Genomic DNA, 21672 nt, shown 5'->3' with positions numbered 1-21672 from the left:
CTGGTCTCACCTGGCCATCGATTTCATTCACTGATCTACCTCCTTCCCAAGGCAACACAATCATCCTGGTCATCACTGACACATTTTCCAAAGCCTTCAGACTCATCCTGTTACCTGGTCTACCTACAGCCTTTCAAATTGCTGAACTCATCTTCGATCATGTTTGCAGACATTTTGGCATTCCTGAGGACATTGCCAGTGACCATGGGCCGCAGTTCATCTCCTGACTCTTGTCTTGCTTTATGGAGAGATTGGGAATTTCAGTGAGTCTCACCTCCAGCTATCACCTGCAATCCAACGGCCAGGTCGAATGAGCCAACCAGGAAGTAGGATGCTTCCTATGGATCTTCTGTATGTGGAACTAGGGGTACTGGGCACAATTCCTTCCATGGGCCGAGTGTGCACAGAAGTCACTCAAGTATTCTGCAACTCAACTAACCCTATTCCAGTGCATACTTGGCTGCTAACCCCCCAGTTCCCATGGGATGATGCACCCATCCAAGTACAAGCATTCGGCAACTGGTTCAGATGGAGCCAACAGGTATAGGAGGAGGTTCACCAAAGAATTGAAGTAGTCAACTGCAAGTATAAACAATATGCTGACAAACACAAGAGCAAGAACCCAGGAATACTCTCCAGGAGATTGGGTGTGGGATCTGAAGGAACCCAACACATATAAGAAACTTCAGGCACACTATATTGGTCTGTACAAAGTCCTCCATTGCATCAATGAGGTTTCATACAACTAGAGCTCCCACCTCACAACTGAGTGGCACCCACATTTCATGTCTCATGTCTGAAGCCAGCTATCCAAGGTCCATTATATGAAAACACACCCACCAAAGAGCCCCCCCCCCCGACCCCTAAATGTAGAGGGGGAACCCATCTACCAGGTAAACAAGATCCTGAACTCCAGACATAGACAAGGGCAACTAGAGTCCCTAGTAGATTGGGAAGGCTACAGACCCAAGACACAAAGTTAGGTATGTTCTAAGGACATTCTGGACCCTCTCCTGATACAGAAATTCCACAGCCAGCACCCCAGCAAGCCTACACCAAGAGGGAGAGGGCATCCAAGAAAGAATATAGCTCTTTGGGGGGGGGGCGGTGTTCTGTCAGTAACAGCTTTGAGAGCACAAGCTCAAAACAGCCCCCAAACATGGCCACCACGAACTACACTTCCCATGAACCACAGCGCCCTCTGTCTCCAGCTTATTAATTACACCCGTCACTCATTTCCTCTGTAATCAGCTTCCCTATTTAAACACCACTCTAACTCCCGGTCAGCACAAAGTATCGTTCAGTGTTTATCCCCTGTCATTACCAAGCCATTTACTTTCTGCCTGCCTTTTCACTATTGACCTTTGTTTAGGGCGGCATGGTGGTGTAGTGGTTAGCGCTGTCACCTCACAGCAAGAAAGTCCAGGTTTGAGCCCCGTGGCCGGCGAGGGCCTTTCTGTGCGGAGTTTGCATGTTCTCCCCGTGTCCGTGTGGGTTTCCTCCGGGTGCTCCGGTTTCCCCCACAGTCCAAAGACATGCAGGTTAGGTTAACTGGTGACTCTAAATTGACCGTAGGTGTGAATGTGAGTGTGAATGGTTGTCTGTGTCTATGTGTCAGCCCTGTGATGACCTGGCGACTTGTCCAGGGTGTACCCTGCCTTTCGCCCCTAGTCAGCTGGGATAGGCTCCAGCTTGCCTGCGACCCTGTAGAACAGGATAAAGCGGCTAGAGATAATGAGATGAGATGAGACCTTTGTTTACATTTTCCTCAACCTCATCTCCTAGTCTTGCCTCCGTTATTCTGTTTGCCGATCATCCAACCTCTGCCCATTTCTCTCACCATGATTCTCATCTACTGATTTGGCTTCTCCCACAGTTTGCTTCTCCCACTCTCCCCTGCATCTACATCTGTAAGTGCCTGCACCCTGACACCACCATGCTGTCCCCATTGACAAGCAATTTGGTATAAAAGGAATAAAGCACTATAGGAAAATCATCAACCTCAGGGTGGTAATGGTAACTCACAGATTATTTTCCAATAAAAGCACCCCCCCCCCCCCCCCCCCAAAAAAAAAAAAAAAAAAAAAGAAGTGTTTTATGCCTCATGTTTGAAACAGGGAGTTATTACTGATTTTCTGCTCTGACTTTTTGGACATTTTTTATTGATATCATGCAGTATATCATACCTCACTTAAGATAAAAGAAGTCCATCAGATGGATAACATTACATACCATGTGACTTACCATCGACAATATTTTCCTTTAATGATTTATTCAGTGTTTAATGATTGCCATCAATTAAATGTTTATTTCTGGAAGGAACCATAAACACTTGTGCTGCGTATGCATGCTTCTTCTAGCAGGAACATCTCCTAAATCAGCAGCTGCTGCAAGACTGTTTTGCACTAGCGAAAGAAACTCTGAGAGCAAGTGCACAAATTGTTCCCTTGCTTGCCAAATGCTTCAATAAATCTGGCCCTGAGGGTGCAGAGCAAATCCTCGAGTCGCTGATATCAGAATTAGGCCTAGATGAGAACTGAAGATAAAAACGCAGAGATTCTCACAGCGTGCCACCACAAGGACACTGCTGCCAAGCTTGCCATGAGATTTAAAACCAACACACACACACAGTGTGCTGTATAGAAGCTTGCACTGGAGCTTCAGCCAGGAAAGATGGGCACCTCTGTCTGCACCATCAGAGTGCTCCCCAAGGATGCGAAAGTGCCAGGAACTTCTCGTGGATGAATGATGGATGATGTCATAAAAATCAGTGCTATGTGTCGCACCTGAGAAACAGGCATGTTCCTGCAACACACATGAAGTCACTTTTCTGCTTACTGTCTGCCTTTTAATTTCCTCTTTTTGGCAAGGGGAGGCTGTGAGAAGGAAGTGTGAAAGAGATTTCAAGGGCAAACTGCAACTTTCAGATTAAAAGCTTTTCAGAAGGAAAATCGTTATGCTTGAGTCCTTTAACAAAACAAGCAGAAAAGTCAGCCTCTATACCGTATATATTTATTTATAGCACAGTGCTGTTTTCTGAATTCTCAAATCTGATGGTCAACATGGTGTTGATTCATTTGTTCTGGCTGTAATTCAAATAAGGTTATTGTTGCTATAGTAACAGCTGACACAGTGATGTCTGTGGTGGATACTTCACGTAATCTAAACCCAATAATAAACAGATGTTAAGACAAATGTTATTTGACAAAGACTTATCAGAATGGATTGATATAAAGTTTTAAGTAGCTAAAGATTTATACACAGTAACTGTCACAGTTGAAGCCAAAAGTTTACATACACCTTAGCCAAATACATTTAAACTCAGTTTTTCACATTTTCTGACATTTACTCCAAGAAAACCTTCCCTATTTTAGGTCAGTTAGGGTCACTACTTTATTTTCAGAAGATGAAATGTCAGAAGAACAGTAGAGTGAATGATTTATTTCCACTTTTATTTCTTTCATCATATTCCCAGTGGGTCAGAAGTTTACATACACTGTTAGTATTTGGTAGCATGGCTTTTAAATGGGTTAACTTGGGTGAAACATTTCGGGTAACCTTCCACAAGCTTCCCACAATGAGTTGGTGGAATTTCAGCCCATACCTCCAGACAGAACTAGTGTAACTGAGTCAGGTTTGAAGGCCTCCTTCCTCAGACATTTCTTTTTCATTTCTGCCCACAAATTTCTCCTTGGGGTCATTGTTCATTTGGAACATCCATTTGAGATCAGTCTTTAACTTCCTGGCTGATGTCTTGAGAGATTGCTTTAATAAATCCACATAATTTTCCTTCCTTATGATACCATCTATTTTGTGAAATGCACCAGTCCCTCCTGCAGCAAAGCACCACCACAACATGATGCTGCCACCAACATGCTTCACAATTGGGATGGTGTCCTTCAACTTGCAAGCCTAATCATTTTTTCTCCAAAAATAACAATGGTCATTATGGCCAAACTGTTCAATTTTTGTTTCATCAGACCAGTAGATATTTCTCCCAAAAGTAAGATTTTTGTCCCCATGTGCACTTGCAAACTGTAGTCTGGCTTTTTTTATGGTGGTTTTGGAGCAGTGACTTGTTCCTTACTGAGCAGCCTTTCAGGTTATGTCAATATAAGACTTATGTTACTATGGATATACCAGTAGATAATTATCTACCCCATTTCCTCCAGCATTGTCACAAAGTCCTTTGCTGTTGTTCTGGGACTGATTTGCACAAAAATATATTCATCTCTAGGAGACAGAATGTTTCTTCTTCCTGAGCAGTATGACAGCTGCATGGTCTCATGGTGTTTATATTTGTGTAATATTGTTTGCACAGATGAATGTGGTACCTTCAAGCATTTGAAGAGTTTGGTTCCAAAATACAATAAGCGCGATTAAAAAAAAAAAATCAAGTTCCTGCCAACAGAAGTTTGTCATTTGATTGCTATTCAAAGTTCCATAATCAATTTTATGCAAACATGATATCTGCCACATTTCTCTACATAGGATATCCCCTTTCTTTCCAAAACACGGCAAACATCATTTCTGATTTTCAGCAGAAAGTGATATCTCCGCTTCACCGATTACAGCACACCATTCAAATACATGAACAGTAATGGAAGCTCCCACTGATTGTCAACATCATGGCGAATCCCCAACTTTTAGTGAGATTTTGAATGAAATAAATGAAAAACTTCGATGGAATCACACATTTCTTCCCTTTTCCTTTTTTTCTTTCTTAAAGGCCCGGTCACACAGCGCTTTACGGCTTTATCACGGCCAAAACCCGTCAAAAAGTGCTCTCCCGTGAAGCAGACGATATTGTTCGTGTTGATGTCGAACTTAAGACGTGTTACAGTCGATATACAGACGTGACAGGACGCAGGGGAAAATCGGAACGGCGTCGGACGCGGTAAAAAGTTTTGGACTGCTCAAAACTTTAGACCGCGGACAACCACGGCCGGCACACGTGGTAAAGACGTGCAACACACGTGAAAAACACGTGATAATCAGTGTCCCGGCCGTTATTAAAACTTGGGGAGACGTGGTAAGACGCGAAAGTTTGGCGGTCTATCACGGGCAGAGCACGGTCATCGGACGGGTGTTACGTGTTGGTATCATGGGATATAGCGTGTGTTTAGCGGCTTATCACTGAGAAATGGATTTTTCCGCGTACATAGCACTGTCTAAGCCCGTTAAACGACGTCTCAAACAAGTTCTAAATTCGATTGATCACTGTCTAATCACTTCTGCATCACTTCTGATTTGCGGCATGTAAATACCGTAATTTTCTGAGACCTCGGCACTTGCAGTCTAGATGTCAAGGGGTGAACATGAACCCTCAACGCTGTGATGTCCTCATCTTAATGCTCCAGCACCAACAGAACCAACTGATACAGGCTCAACATATCCTACCGCTTTTATATGCGCAGCAAGCCGCTCTTCCAACGACGCTGAGCCGCGGTTACCCGTGATTTGGCAGTGCTGCAGCAGTGAAACAGCCGCCGACGGCCATACCCCGTACAAAGCACGGCAAAGCCAAAATTGACCAAAAATTACCACTTACGACCACGTCCACCAGATTTTTGTATCTTTTTGTACGTGATATAGACGCGGAGTGCTGTGTGACCGGGCCTTAAGGTTTTATATTAGCAGAGCTCCCTGAGTGGAGCTCCATACTTAAGAGAATATGGTAAAGCATCAACCTGATTTTTGATGACTTTTGCAACCGTACAACGTCCATATGTATGAACGTGTACCACCACAGGGGACCAATTGTAAATGCAAGGCAACATATCTCATAAACACTTGACCACTGGGCAACAAAATTTGTATCTTTATTTCCATTAGAGAGATGGATTTTTATCCAGTGCTTATTTTTAATTTGCTTTTTGAAAAATAACAGGATTATTTCATAACATATTTTATTGAAAATATTCATGACAGTTTCATATAAAACTTGTTAAAACAGTTATTCATCCACTAGCTTGTTGGACAATTGGACAATTGACACTTTCTGTCCTGGAAGCGGGGTGGGGTGAGATATCTGTATGTGCAGGATGACTTTTACTATTTTGTGCCCTTGCAAATATTTTGCTCATACACTCATCCACTTTTAGACAGTGCCTACATTATATATATATATATATATATATATATATATATATATATATATATATAAAATCTCTTTATCTCTAGCCGCTTTATCCTGTTCTACAGGGTCGCAGGCAAGCTGGAGCCTATCCCAGCTGACTACGGGCGAAAGGCGGGGTACACCCTGGACAAGTTGCCAGGTCATCACAGGGCTGACACATAGACACAGACAACTGTTCACACTCACATTCACACCTACGGTCAATTTAGACTCACCAGTTAACTTAACCTGCATGTCTTTGGACTGTGGGGGAAACCAGAGCACCCAGAGGAAACCCATGCGGACATGGGGAGAATATGCAAGCTCCGCACAGAAAGGCCCTTGCCGGCCACAGGGCTTGAACCTGGACCTTCTTGCTGTGAGGTGACAGCACTAACCAATAGTGGTTTTAATGCTACCAATTTTTTGTTAAAGAAAAAAAAATTCTCTCAAGTTTATTATAGTGGATTTATCACGGTTTAGAACCAAACTCTTCATTTGGAAATTGCTCCAAAGTATGAACCAGACTTGTGGGAGGCCCACAGTTGTTTTTTTTTTCCCATCATGCCAAGCAAAGATGCACCAAGTTTGAAGGCAGGCCTTAAAGTACATATTCTGGACCAATTTTGTGTTTTTTTTTTATATGAAAGTATGTCCCTTTACACACTCATCCAGAAGGGTAATTTTGCACAAGGCCATCTGTCTACAGCAGAAAAAAATAAAATAACAAAACGTGTCTGGAAAAATCCCAAGGGAGTCTGGAGCCAGATTTGTGACGTTATCCGCGGAAGCGCAAGCAGGTTGCACAAGCTTTGCACGGTTTAAGTGCACAGCCTGTGTAGACCAAGCGCTCCCATTTCTCTCTCATTGTCTGGTCTTTTGGAAAACGATGAGTACTAATCCCATCAAGATTGGTGTTGCTACACCCTTCTATGATACATCTGTTAACCACTTTAATAATTACGCGATAACATTGAAGAAATTTGCAGAAAACCACCAGGTCGTTTTCTCATAAACAAACCAGCGCTGACATAAGAGTCAGAGGGATGCATCCCACAGATGACGTCATGAAAATCAATGTTTGCCGGGAAATTCAAATGCCAAGTTTTTTCAGAGACAGACCAATTTGCCTCAAATGGCTTGATTTCAACAGAATTTTTCTGGTATTGCGCAAGGTAAAAAAATTGCAGAGAATGCAGAACGTTACAGATATTTGACCAAAGTTTAATATAACATAGGAGAATTACATTGATCTTGCTACTGAATTTACCTGTGATATGCACTTTAAAATACAGCCACATGTACAACTCCAATTGACTCCAGTTAGCAAATTAACCTCTCAGAAGCTAATTGGTTAAATGCCTAAATGATTGACATAATTTTTTTGGAATCTTCCCACAGTGTTGTAGTCAAATCACTCAACCTCGAGTCCGAGTCCAGTCTTAAGTCCCCAGTGTTCAAGTCTGAGTCAATTTTAATGTCATTAAAAAAAAATTCGAGTTGAGTCTGTGTCGAGTCCGAGTCAAGTCCGAGAACAAGACTCCAACCACACCATTTGACGGTGGCTGTTGCTGCCTTTATGTGAAACTGTCTCTGCTACTGTGTTGGATTAACTTTACTGCTTGACTGCCCCATTTTAGTTAATAGACTACAGATAAAAAGCTTGTTCATCGCTCAGCAAGCCCCAACAGGGCAAAAAACATGAGAGAGGGTTAACACTGGTGAGTTCATCGGTCAGCAAGCCCCACTATCAACAGAGCAATGAACATAGCGTGTGTCTTACTTCTCTGGGTGTAGTCTTGCCAAATGACAGTTGAAGTTTGAGGTTGTTCCCATCGTCTCCTTGATAGTTCTTCTCCATATGGAACACATACTGGTAGCAGTGCATTTTTCCTACTGCACGAGAAGTCTGTATAAGCAAAGCAGACATTCCAAGGGGCATTCTTTCCAGGCATTTTAGCGCCATTAACATGAGTTTGTTCCTGAACATGATGTATGAACAGGTGAATGTGCATTCTATTGCACAAAATTAGTATAAAAATTTATGTAGATATAAATATCTTAGGCCAGATTATTATGGCATGTTACAAAAAAATAAAGAAAAAATCTGAGTCCTCATCTCCAATTTACGACTCAGAATGCAATTAATGCACTAGTCCGAGTCCAAGTCTGAGTCATCAGTGCTCAAGTCCAAGTCAAGTCATGAGTCCTTAAAATTAGGGCATACGTCAGGATCGAGTCCAAATCCTGGACTTGAGTACTACAACCCCGATTCCAAAAAAGTTGTGACAAAGCCTCATCTCATTATCTCTAGCCGCTTTATCCTTCTACAGGGTCGCAGGCAAGCTGGAGCCTATCCCAGCTGACTATGGGCGAAAGGCGGGGTACACCCTGGACAAGTCGCCAGGTCATCACAGGGCTGACACATAGACACAGACAACCATTCACACTCACATTCACACCTACGGTCAATTTAGAGTCACCAGTTAACCTAACCTGCATGTCTTTGGACTGTGGGGGAAACTGGAGCACCCGGAGGAAACCCACGCGGACACGGGGAGAACATGCAAACTCCACACAGAAAGGCCCTCGCCAGCCCAGGGGCTCGAACCCAGGACCTTCTTGCTGTGAGGCGACAGCGCTAACCACTACACCACCGTGCCGCCCGTTGTGACAAAGTACAAATTGTAAATAAAAACGGAATGCAATGATGTGGAAGTTTCAAAATTCCACATTTTATTCATAATAGAACATAGATGACATATCAAATGTTTAAACTGAGAAAATGTATCATTTAAAGAGAGAAATTAGGTGATTTTAAATTTCATGACAACAACACATCTCAAAAAAGTTGGGACAAGGCCATGTTTACCACTGTGAGACATCCCCTTTTCTCTTTACAACAGTCTGTAAACGTCTGGGGACTGAGGAGACAAGTTGCTCAAGTTTAGGGATAGGAATGTTAACCCATTCTTGTCTAATGTAGGATTCTAGTTACTCAACTGTCTTAGGTCTTTTTTGTCATATCTTCTGTTTTATGATGCGCCAAATGTTTTCTATGGGTGAAAGATCTGGACTGCAGGCTGGCCAGTTCAGTACCTGGACCCTTCTTCTACGCAGCCATGATGCTGTAATTGATGCAGTATGTGGTTTGGCATTGTCATGTTGGAAAATGCAAGGTCTTCCCTGAAAGAGATGTCGTCTGGATGGGAGCATATGTTGCTCTAGAACCTGGATATACCTTTCAGCATTGATGGTGTCTTTCCAGATGTGTAAGCTGCCCATGCCACACGCACTAATGCAACCCCATACCATCAGAGATGCAGGCTTCTGAACTGAGCGCTGATAACAACTTGGGTCGTCCTTCTCCTCTTTAGTCCGAATGACACGGCGTCCCTGATTTCCATAAAGAACTTCAAATTTTGATTCGTCTGACCACAGAACAGTTTTCCACTTTGCCACAGTCCATTTTAAATGAGCCTTGGCCCAGAGAAGACGTCTGCGCTTCTGGATCATGTTTAGATACGGCTTCTTCTTTGAACTATAGAGTTTTAGCTGGCAACGGCGGATGGCATAGTGAATTGTGTTCACAGATAATGTTCTCTGGAAATATTCCTGAGCCCATTTTGTGATTTCCAATACAGAAGCACGCCTGTATGTGATGCAGTGCCATCTAAGGGCCCGAAGATCACTGGTACCCAGTATGGTTTTCCGGCCTTGACCCTTACACACAGAGATTCTTCCAGGTTCTCTGAATCTTTTGATGATATTATGCACTGGAGATGATGATATGTTCAAACTCTTTGCAATTTTACACTGTCGAACTCCTTTCTGATATTGCTCCACTATTTGTCGGCGCAGAATTAGGGGGATTGGTGATCCTCTTCCCATCTTTACTTCTGAGAGCTGCTGCCACTCCAAGATGCTCTTTTTATACCCAGTCATGTTAATGACCTATTGCCTATTGACCTAATGAGTTGCAATTTGGTCCTCCAGCTGTTCCTTTTTTGTACCTTTAACTTTTCCAGCCTCTTATTGCCCCTGTCCCAACTTTTTTGAGATGTGTTGCTGTCATGAAATTTCAAATGAGCCAATATTTGGCATGAAATTTCAAAATGTCTCACTTTCGACATTTGATATGTTGTCTATGTTCTATTGTGAATACAATATCAGTTTTTGAGATTTGTAAATTATTGCATTCCGTTTTTATTTACAATTTGTACTTTGTCCCAACTTTTTTGGAATCAGGGTTGTACAAGCCTGTCTTCCAAGCTATTTAAAGGCACAGTTAACTTAGTGTCTGCAAACGTCTGATGTACTGGACTTGAGATACAATCAATTCAATGTGAAATAATCTACCTGTAAACAATTGTTGGAATGCAAATTGCAAATTGCCAAAACTGTAGTTTGCTCATATGAAATCTGTGGAGGAGTGAAGAAAATTAGTTTTAATGACTTCATCCTAAGTGTATGTAAACTTCTAACTTCAACTCTATGGAAGGAGTCTCTTGTACCAGCTCTTTGTAACAGCCAGTTTTCAACTATGTTAAAGTATTCAGGACAGATGACTTTCCAGTTTCTCTGTAACATAACAAAATGTTTTTCCTCTTTATTAACTTTGAGAGAGTTAAAAAAAGAGGCTGGTAATGGAATAACTCTTATTATTCTGTCCATATTCACTGGATATGTTCAATCGTGCATTCTGATTGGATACTCCATGATTAGGCTATCAACTCATATTCCGTGAGTAGAGAAAAAACAAAATGGCAGAACATGTTGCTGAACCAACTGCAGATGAAATAAAAACTCTACTCGAAAACAAAACCCTAAAAAATACAAAAAAGCAAATATGGAATGAATGTATTTGATGGTAAGAACATTTTTTTTTATTTTTCAAGAATTATTATTATAGCATTTTTCACAAATTGCTACTGTCATTTTGCTGGTTTGTTTACATACTAAGTGGAAATTATTTGGTCGGACATTTTGTATCAAGCTTTTATTTATCGAATTTGCAAAAAAAACCCACTGTGTTTCTTAAAATCCAGTGAATGTAGATATAATAAAACAGTTATTCCACTCAATATCATCATACATGGCTTATAGCCATCAGCTCATGTACAACTCGATTTCATGGAATAACTGTTAAATAGCTGTTTTAATGTAAGTGTTCTGCTCCAAAGGGATTGCAATCTTATCATTGTGGAGCAGTTTGTGTGTCCCTGTAACTCCGAGAGCCATGTCGGCTGGAGTCTTAGACTCCTGATAGGGCCACCTATGCCGAACAGGTTGAAGGGTAGGGTCCAGACAAAGAGCGATCCCCTGGTCCTCCAGGTTGAGGATTGGGCATGGGGCCAATATCCCCATACCATAAAAAGCCCTTTTGTTACAGAAACTATGACAATGACAACAAGTCAAATAATATCTATGGGTACCAGAGAGGACTTGAGTCCAATCAGTGGCAGAATGACTATCTCTGATGAAAGCCAGCAGTGTGGGGAAGTTACAGATATGAGAGATAGTCTGCTCAGACCCAAGGCGAGGATTAGAATAGGAACGTGGAACGTTTGCACCATGTACGAAACATCTAAATCAGCTGAAATATTGAATTAAATGTGTAACGATAACCTGGATATCCTTGGCATAAGCGAGTCTCATTGGACTGGATCTGGATGCCAAAGAACAAGTGATGGTGCCATCATTTTGTTTTCAGGCCATGCAAATCTTCACATCAATGGTGTAGCCCTGATTATTGCCAAGGAGAAGGTTAACATTTTGCTAGAATGAGAGCCCATCAATGACTGAATGCTAAGAGCAGCCCATTTCAACTGGAAATACTGCAAACTCACAATCATCCAATGTTATGCACCAACTAATAAAGCAGATAACGATGTAAAGGACAAATGGTATGGATATCTAACCCAAGTAACATCTAAAGTCCCCTGTCATGACATGTTCTTAATTATCAGCGATCTAAATGCCAAAGTAGGAACAGACAACATCAACTGTGAAAGAGCCATGTGTAAACATGGCTGCAGCATGATGAACAACAATGGCGAACGTCTTGCTGATTTCTGCATTAATAACAACTTTGTCATCGGTGGTATGATCTTTCCACACAAGAACTTCCATAAGTTGACTTGGAGGTCACCAGATGGGAGATCATTTAACCAGATTGACCATGTTATCATGAATGGGAAATGGAGATGCTCTCTTACAGATGTTAGAGACTTCCAAGGAGCTGATGTAACCAGTGATCATAACCTGATTATAGCAACAGTGAGATTGAAACTTCACAAGGTGAAAAAGCAAGTGCAGCAGAGGAAACAATTTGATATCACCAGACTTAAGAGCCCTAGAGTGAAACAACGGTTTGTCCTAGAAGTTAGAAATCGTGTCCATGCTCTCTCCAATACTAGTGAAGAAGAGGGGACCTAGTTGAATCCAAATGGGATGCAATTAAAACTACCTACAGTGGTACATGAAAGTTTGTGAACCCTTTAGAATTTTCTGTATTTCTGCATAAATATGACCTAAAACATCAGATTTTCACACAAGTCCTAAAAGTAGATAAAGAGAACCCAGTTAAACAAATGAGACAAAAATATTATACTTGGTCATTTATTTATTGATGAAAATGATCCAATATTACATATCTGTGAGTGGCAAAAGTATGTGAACCTTTGCTTTCAGTATCTGGTGTGACCCCCTTGTGCAGCAATAACTGCAACTAAACATTTCTGGTAACTGTTGATCAGTCCTGCACATCAGCTTGGAGGAGTTTTAGCCCATTCCTCCATACAGAACAGCTTCAACTCTGGGATGTTGGTGGGTTTCCTCACATGAACTGCTTGCTTCAGGTCCTTCCACAACATTTCGATTGGATAAAGGTCAGGACTTTGAATTGGCAATTCCAAAACATTAACTTTATTCTTCTTTAACCATTCTTTGGTAGAACAACTTGTGTGCTTAGGGCCATTGTCTTGCTGCATGACCCACCTTCTCTTGAGATTCAGTTCATTGACAGATGTCCTGACATTTTCCTTTAGAATTCACTGGTATAATTCAGAATTCATTGTTCCATCAATGATGGCAAGCTGTCCTGGCCCAGATGCAGCAAAACAGGCCTAAACCATGATACTACCACCACCATGTTTCACAGATGGGATAAAGTTCTTATGCTGGAATGTAGTGTTTTCCTTTCTCCAAACATAACGCTTTTCATTTAAAACAAAAAGTTATATTTTGGTCTTATCCATCCACAAAAAATTTTCCAATAGCCTTCTGGCTTGTCCACGTGATCTTTAGCAAACTACAGATGAGCAGCAATGTTCCTTTTGGAGAGCAGTGGCTTTCTCCTTGCAACCCTGCCATGCACACCATTGTTTTTCAGAGTTCTCCTGATGGTGGACTCATGAACATTAACATTAGCCAATGTGAGAGAGGCCTACAGTTGCTTAGAAGTTACCATGGGGTCCTTTGTGACCTTGTCGACTATTACACACCTTGTTCTTGGAGTGATCTTTATTGGTCGACCACTCCTGGGGAGGATAACAATGGTCTTGAATTTCCTCCATTTGTACACAATCTGTCTGACTGTGGATTGGTGGAGTCCAAACTCTTTAGAGATGGTTTTGTAACCTTTTCCAGCCTGATGAGCATCAACAATGCTTTTTCTGAGGTCCTCAGAAATCTCCTTTGTTCGTGCCATGATACACTTCCACAAACATGTGTTGTGAAGATCAGACTTTGATAGATCCCTGTTCTTTAAATAAAACAGGGTGCCCACTCACACCTGATTGTCATCCCACTGATTGAAAACACCTGACTCTAATTTCACCTTCAAATTAACTGCTAATCCTAGAGGTTCACATACTTTTGCCACTCACAGACATGTAATAATGGATCATTTTCTTCAATAAATAAATGACGAAGTATAATATGTTTGTCTCATTTGTTTAACTGAGTTCTCTTTATCTACTTTGAGGACTTGTGTGAAAATCTGATGATGTTTTATGTCATATTTATGCAGAAATATAGAAGATTCTAAATGGTTCACAAACTTTCAAGCACCACTGTATACAGAAGTGGCAACTAGCACATTAGGCTACAAGAAGGGTAAGAATGGTTAACATCTGAGACATGGAGGAAAATAGATGAATGGAAATATCTAAAAGCTAAGTTACTAAGCACCAAGTCATGAAGACTTCAAGAACAGTCCAAATGGGCTTATAAACTAAAAGACAAATAAATGATGAAAAGGAGTGCCAGGAAAGATAAATTGTTATTCATTAAAGAGATGGCTTGCAAAGCTGAGCTCACTGCTGCAAGAGGGGAGATGGGCGTCATATATAAGATCACTAAACAACTTTGCGGGAGTTGTACCAACCAGTCATCCCCAGTTCGAGGTAAGAATGGTTTTATTATCACCACTGAGTGAGAACAGGGAGCAAGGCGGATTCATCACTTCCAAAGAGTTATTTATCATCCTGAGCCAGATGAACAGGCAAACCCTCTGCCACCGTCAGATGTTCTTGACATCGACATGGGTTACCCTACAGTTTCTGAGGTCAGAGAAGCTATTAAAGTAATGAAGAATGGCAAGGCACCAGGCATTGACTCCATCCATGCAGAAATGTTGCAAGCAGACCTTGACACTACAACTGTCTTGGTCGACCTCTTCAATATGATCTAGGATAGTAACACCATCCCAAATGATTGGGTCAAGGGCCTGATCGTTAAGCTCCCAAAGAAACGCAACCTACAGATCTGCAACAACTGGCATGGCATTACACTTCTTTCCATCCCAAGTAAAATCTTCTGCAGAGTTTTTCTTCAACGAATTGACCAAGCTGTTGACAGTAATCTAAGACAGGAAGAAGTTGGATTCAGAAAGGGTAGAGGATGCTGTTACAAACCCTAGCTCAAAGGCAATGTAACATAAAAAAGGAATCCACACGCGGACGGAATTACGTTTGGTTCAATTTATTAAATAAGTATAATAAAGAAAAATGTAGGTGTAAGATCAGCAAATATGAGAGTGTATGCAAAGATGTCTAGGAGTGCCAAAACCAAAAACCAAAACGCCAAAGACACGAAAAGGGGAGGCCCCCGATAGACAGGAATGCTGCCATTTTATACCCCGTCCAATCAGCGCACCTGCAGTCCATTATCTGCAAAAAGAAACACAAGCAGACACAAGCAGCAGAGTAGGCGGGGCTATAATAAACATTAAGCAGAACGTCACAATGCATCAATCAAATTTTTGCTTTGTGGAATATCATCAAACAGTGCTTTGAGTGGAATGTCCCCTTGTATATCAATTTCATAGACTGTCGTACGGCTTTTGACAGTGTGCACAGATAAACTCTTTGGAAGATCTTGGCATCATATGGAATCTCTGAAAAGATCATAGCACTCATAAGCCTGTTCTATAATCACTTCGAGTGCAGCATTATTATCAGCAACAACACACTCTCCGAATGGTTCCCAGTAAAATCTGGCATGTGGCAAGGCTGTATCCTTTCACTCATCTTATTCCTTGTTACCATCAATTGGATCATGCGACAGACATCTGATAAACCCAGAGGAATCCGGTGGACTCTCCTGTCCCAGTTGGAGGATTTAGATTTTGCAGACAACCTAGCAGTCTTTTCCTCCAATAAAAGTCATCTTCAGGAGAAAACCAATAGGCTTAATAGTTATTTGGAACAAATGGGTCTCAACATTAATACCTCAAAGACGAAAGTTATGCACATCACTTCAACTGCCAACCCTCCACCCATCACTGTAGATGATGAACCACTGGAAGATGTAGATGACTTTACTTACCTGGGAAGCTTGATTAGTAAGGACAACTGGATAAAGAAGGACATACAAGCAAGAGTAGGTAAGTACATTTGCTCAACTTCAATCCATCTGGAAGTTAGAGCAGTACAGCCTAAAGAGTAAGCTCAAACTATATAACAGCAATGTGAAATTTGTACTTCTCTATGGCTCAGAGTGTTGGTGAGTGGTTAAAACAGACATGAACAAGATCAACGCTTTTCACAACAGCTGTCTGAGGAAGATATGCTGCATCTTCTGGCCCCAGAAAATATCAAATGAAGACCTGCACAAGAAGACTGGGTGCAACAATATTATGCTGGAGATCAAGCATCACTGGCTGAAATGGCTTGGATATGTGCTGAGAATGGAACAAGAATGTCCACCAAGAATAGTGCTGCATTGGAACCCGGTGGGTAAGCGTAAACCTGGGTGGCCAAAAACAACCTGGCATAGAACGGCCCAGGCTGAGCACCAAGAGAGGCCTGACATGGGGTGAAGCTCAAAGGGTAGCAAAAGACTGCACAGAATGGTGTCGACATGTCACAGCCTTATTTTCTACTCAGAAAGAAGAAGATAAGTAAGTAAGTAATGCAAGTGATAAGAGTAATGCAAGTAAATTAAATGTAACTATAAAAGGATAAATGCAAAAACATGCCTTTTTTAAAACTAAATTAATTGCTGTTGTCTAAGAGGAAGCAAACACTTTGGGAAGAGCTGTTATTGGAAAATAATTAAGAGTAACTCAGCAAAGTTGCATCACCCATTCCCAGTCATTGATTCTTTTTCTATGCCCCAAAGTGTTTTATTCCTTACACAGTAGCAGACAGCTTTTTGTGGACAGCACTATATTCTTTATATCTTACAACACACACACACACACACACACACACACACACACACACACACACACACACACACAATTTTAGACACCCCAATTCCCCACTTAGCAAAGTGTGATAATTATGTTAAAAACAAAGCTATCGGGGCAGGACAGCTATCGATCAGACAGTTATGTAAGGGTGTTGCCTTTCAGGCTGTATTGATGAGATGCCACTTAGAGGTGACACTAATGGGACACACACACACACACACACACACACACACACACTTCATAGGAATCTCATACTGTTCCTCCTCCGCACATGATCTATACTGTATTATGAACAAGTGCCATCAATATACATCTGTTATGTGGTTGAGTACAAAAGTTTGCACCCTCATGTTTTTTTTTTTTTGAATGGGTGAAAAAAGAAAATGGATGTCAGTTTTGCAACTTATCTCCAAAACTATAGAGTTCACGAATGTTATAAATGGAAACTAGGTGTATCTTTATTAAGTTAAAATATAAAGCTCTAACTTTATATTTTAAACCACAGGAAAGTCTTCAGAACAGTTTACACTTTGCTGTTTCTTGGTAACATGACAAGCTGATTTTATTTTGTCTAATTAACGTCAAGAAAGAAAAATAATGCCTGGGTGAGGGAATGACCTTATACTGTAGCTGCTACTGCTGTTGTGTAAAAGGAATAAAACACTTTATATTTTAATGGATAACTTTCTGTTACACTTACAACAGGCTCAGAATGGAGACTGCTGTTTTTTATTGAAATGATATAAATAAAAGTGTTTATGCATCAATCAGTCTATGAAAGCCTGGTGTTGCAGTTGGGGTACGAGCTGGTAATAAGTGCTACTTAGCAGTGAAAACCAGAGATTTGTCTTGCACGCCCAGCTCATCTTGAACTTTAATTTCTCTTCTGACAGATCTCATATACAGCAGAGGCTGGCAGCTAAGTCATTTTTATCACTTGTCAGTTTTATAGGCTGACTTTCAAAGCTTCCTCGTCATTTATACCATACATCGTAATTAATATTAGTCTGTCTCCATTCTCAGCTATTTTTTTAATCCATATTCTTTCTCAGGTTCAGCCACGTCAGTCAAATGACTCATCATGATTCAGTTTTTGCATTTGTATTGATGAATAAAACACACAAACACCATGTGGCATTTCTTTGCTTTTCGTTTTAAAGGTGTCCATGACCCTGAGTCGTCCTGCTCCTACGAGGACAGCAGGCGTACTTACCCTTAATTGTGCTGTGTGGAGAAGCTTTGCCCCTGAGGCTCGAGTAATGATTTCCAGTGCATGACACAGTGCTGACAGAAGCTTTGGGCAGTTCTGTGGCCAGACGCTGTAACCCCAGGCAGGAGGAGGATGTCGGGGACATGCGCTAGCAGACACCCTGTCTGGAGCCGTTAATATTGCCCTTATTGATTGAGACAAATGCAAGGGTGTCCTTAGGGCTGCTTTACAAATTGATGCCAGTATCAAGCCCATGGATGTATTGCTTGTGCCAAGTTCTCACTAAAGGTATCACGTAGAATGTTTTGAGGTGGATTTTTCAAATGAATGTGAAGAAGAAATGTGTTGGGCTTTGGATAAGGTTAATGTATCTGAACCCAATATACTCTGTCAAAAACAGTGAAAAGTCCTAACTGAGAGAGAGAGAGAGAGAGAGAGAGAGAGAGAGAGAGAGAGAGAGAGAGATATTAAAATGATACCCACTCTATCAATTAATGATTTTAGGAAACTGGTTGATTTGATCAATTTATATTAAAGTTTTATTATATATCATGTCCACTGGTGACTGGTTTGGACACATCTACTCATTCACGTTTTTCTGTACTTTAACTGTTTTCAGCATTGCAGAACTATACTGAAGACATCAAAACTATGACATAACATATGGAACATGTATGGAATTATGTGGTAAACAAAAAATGTGTTAAAAAATATGCTTCAAATTTTAGATTCTTCAAAGTATCCAGCATTTACCTTGATGATGCTTTACACAGTATTGGCATTATCTTAACCAGCTTAATGAGGTAGTCACCTGGAATGCTTTTCAATTAACAGGTGTGCCTTGTCAAAAGTTAATTAGTGCAATTTCTTGCCTTCTTAATGTGTCTGAGATCAAATAGTAAATAGGAAATAATAAAAATACAGTAAATAGCTCTATTCCACAATGCTAGTAATCCATTCTGTATTATGTCAAGAACTGCTCAACAATGTAAAGAGAAATGACATCCATCATTACTTTAACCTCATAGGGCTTAGCGGTCACATGCGTGGACAGCACTTTATGGAAATTCGGAACAAGAATCCACATGTGGACATACTTTTTCTCTAAAAGTACATCTTATCAAAAGATTATGCTTAGTTTTTATTCTAATCAGGTTCAAATAAGCCCAAATAGCAAAGAGAAATAAAAAATGCATGTAAAAAAAAACAGCTTGGGCCTTAGGAGGTTAAAACATGAAGTGCCTTTTGGTTCATAAAAATAAAGAAAAACATTGAGTTAGAAGGTGTGTCCAAACACACACAGACACACACACACACACATACACACACACACACACATATATATATATATATATATATATATATATATATATATATATATATATATATATATATATATATATATATAAGAATTATCATCAGTAAACAATGTGTTTCTGTCATTTGAGTAATGGGCCTCAATTGAGTTTTCACAGTTCACATTAAAAATCATTTTGTTGGCTGGACCAATATGCATGCATACTGCATAAAGTAATGCTAATAAATTGTGCTATCTAATCCTCAGAATAAAACATTTTGTAAAAACTAATAATGCATTTAAATCAGTAGGTAAAAACAAATTAAAGCGGTAGTTCATTGGCTAAAGTGTTAACTGCACAATAGGTTTCACAAACGTGAAGAGATTTTCTTCTTTTTTTCTTTCTAGTGTGTCACCCATATTTTAACTCAAAAATCAGTTGTTCTGATGCAGAATCAAAATTCTGAATTCAAATCAGACAAAATGATGCATCCAATTTAAAAAATATATATTTTTCATGTCTGCTGAACTCACTATTTGAAATACAGCAAACTAGCTGAGTTCTTTAAGCTCTTTAATTTACTTATTTATCTCCTTTTTAGTGTTTACTCAGCTTTTTGTTTTTGCTTGTTACAATGTCAATGACTCAATCAAAACCCTGTAAATTGATTCTCTTGGGAGAAAAAAAAAGCAGTCAGATAATTTTGTCATGTAAAAAAAAAAATCCACCCTGAATGCTTTGAATGTTAATCTTTATAATTTATATTATCTTCAGTAGCAGACTTTTTTTTTTTACTTTTAACTCCTGACATTGGTCTTTTTTCATTTTAGTTCATGATTTTCTACATTACCCACCATGCCTTTTGATAACCTTTTGATGGATGATGGTTCCTCATATAGTGAAGGCTACATCAGGGGGCAGAGCCTTTTTTTTTACAAAGCCCCACAGTTATGGAACAGCCTTCCAAGTAGAGTCCGGGACTCAGACAGAGTCTCAGTGTCTAGGCTGAAAACATATATATCTTTAGTCAAGCCTTTTGTTAATAGGTTTATTAGGTAAAGGAGTAGATCTAGAAGGTCCTCAGGCATAGAGTGTTTTAGTAAAGTGGGACGTATGGATGCTGTCAGTCCCCCCTCACTCACTTGGGTTTGTTGATGGTGTAGTGGTTGGCTGCTTTATGTCCCAGGGCTCCCTCATGACTTTGTTACCTTCTGGCTCTCCCTTTTAGTTATGCTGTCATAGTTAGTTTTGCCAGAGTCCCTGCTTGTACTCAGTGCAAAATGTATCCTGTTCTTACTCCTTTGGTGACATTTGGCATACTTAACAACCTGTGCTTCCACACCCCCGTCTCTCCCTCCGTTTGTCTGTCTGTCTGTCTCTGTTGAGTTACATGTTGATCCTGAGACACCAGTGATGCTGACTTCTTCTGTTCTTCAGACCTGCCTGATCCATCCTGATGCCCTACTTCTGGCTGGAGTCTCATCACATTGCTCCAGTAGAGGATGGTCCCTTATTGAAAATTGCAATTAGAAGATGGCTCTGGACACTTACTGCAATGATGGCTGAGGACTATAGTTGCCATGATAACCTTAGGACTGCGATTGTCATGAACAGTTTTGTACTCAAGTCTCCATCAATGAACAGTTGATAACTTCAACAAAAGAGACTTCATTCTAAACCTTTAATGAATTTCCTGGTTACACAGTTATACTTTGTGACTACTGTATATAGGACACAGTTATAGAAGCATGTTATGAATAATCATGCTATCTGTTATCACCCAGATAAGGATGGGTTCCCTTTTGAGTCTGGTTCCTCTCAAGGTTTCCTCATGTCGTCTGAAGGAGTTTTTCCTCACCATTGTCACCACAGGCTTGATCATCAGGGATAAATAAATGTATCGGGGATAAAATTAGCTCATATGTTTAAATTCTTTAATTTTCTGTAAAGCTGTTTTGCGACAATGTCTGTTGTTAAAGGTACTATACAAATAAACTTAACTTGACAATAGGATAGCTCTTGCTTCATTTCTACCTAAAGAGAACAATGCAGTGGTGTTTTAATCCTTTAGTTTGTCCAGCTACTGTATGTCACCTCCTCAGCTGTACACTCTGCTCAAACAGACCAGGTTCCAAAGCTTCTACTTTCATGCCAATACCACCATCAATGCTGTCATACTTATCATCTTGTAGTTTGCTATCTAGCTGAGAACTTTGGTGGGAAATGACGTGACTGCTACCTGTAAACTTCTGACAGGAATAACGCAAACATAGAGCACTGACTGAAAAATTAGCATCAGTATTGTTAAATATTTCAAGATAAAAAAATATTTAATGTGTTTGGTGGC

The sequence above is a fragment of the Neoarius graeffei genome, chromosome 11 (assembly GCF_027579695.1).
Source record: "Neoarius graeffei isolate fNeoGra1 chromosome 11, fNeoGra1.pri, whole genome shotgun sequence".
Lineage (NCBI taxonomy): Eukaryota > Metazoa > Chordata > Actinopteri > Siluriformes > Ariidae > Neoarius > Neoarius graeffei.
The sequence above is the reverse complement of the archived record's forward strand: the minus strand, read 5'-3'. Positions refer to the sequence as shown.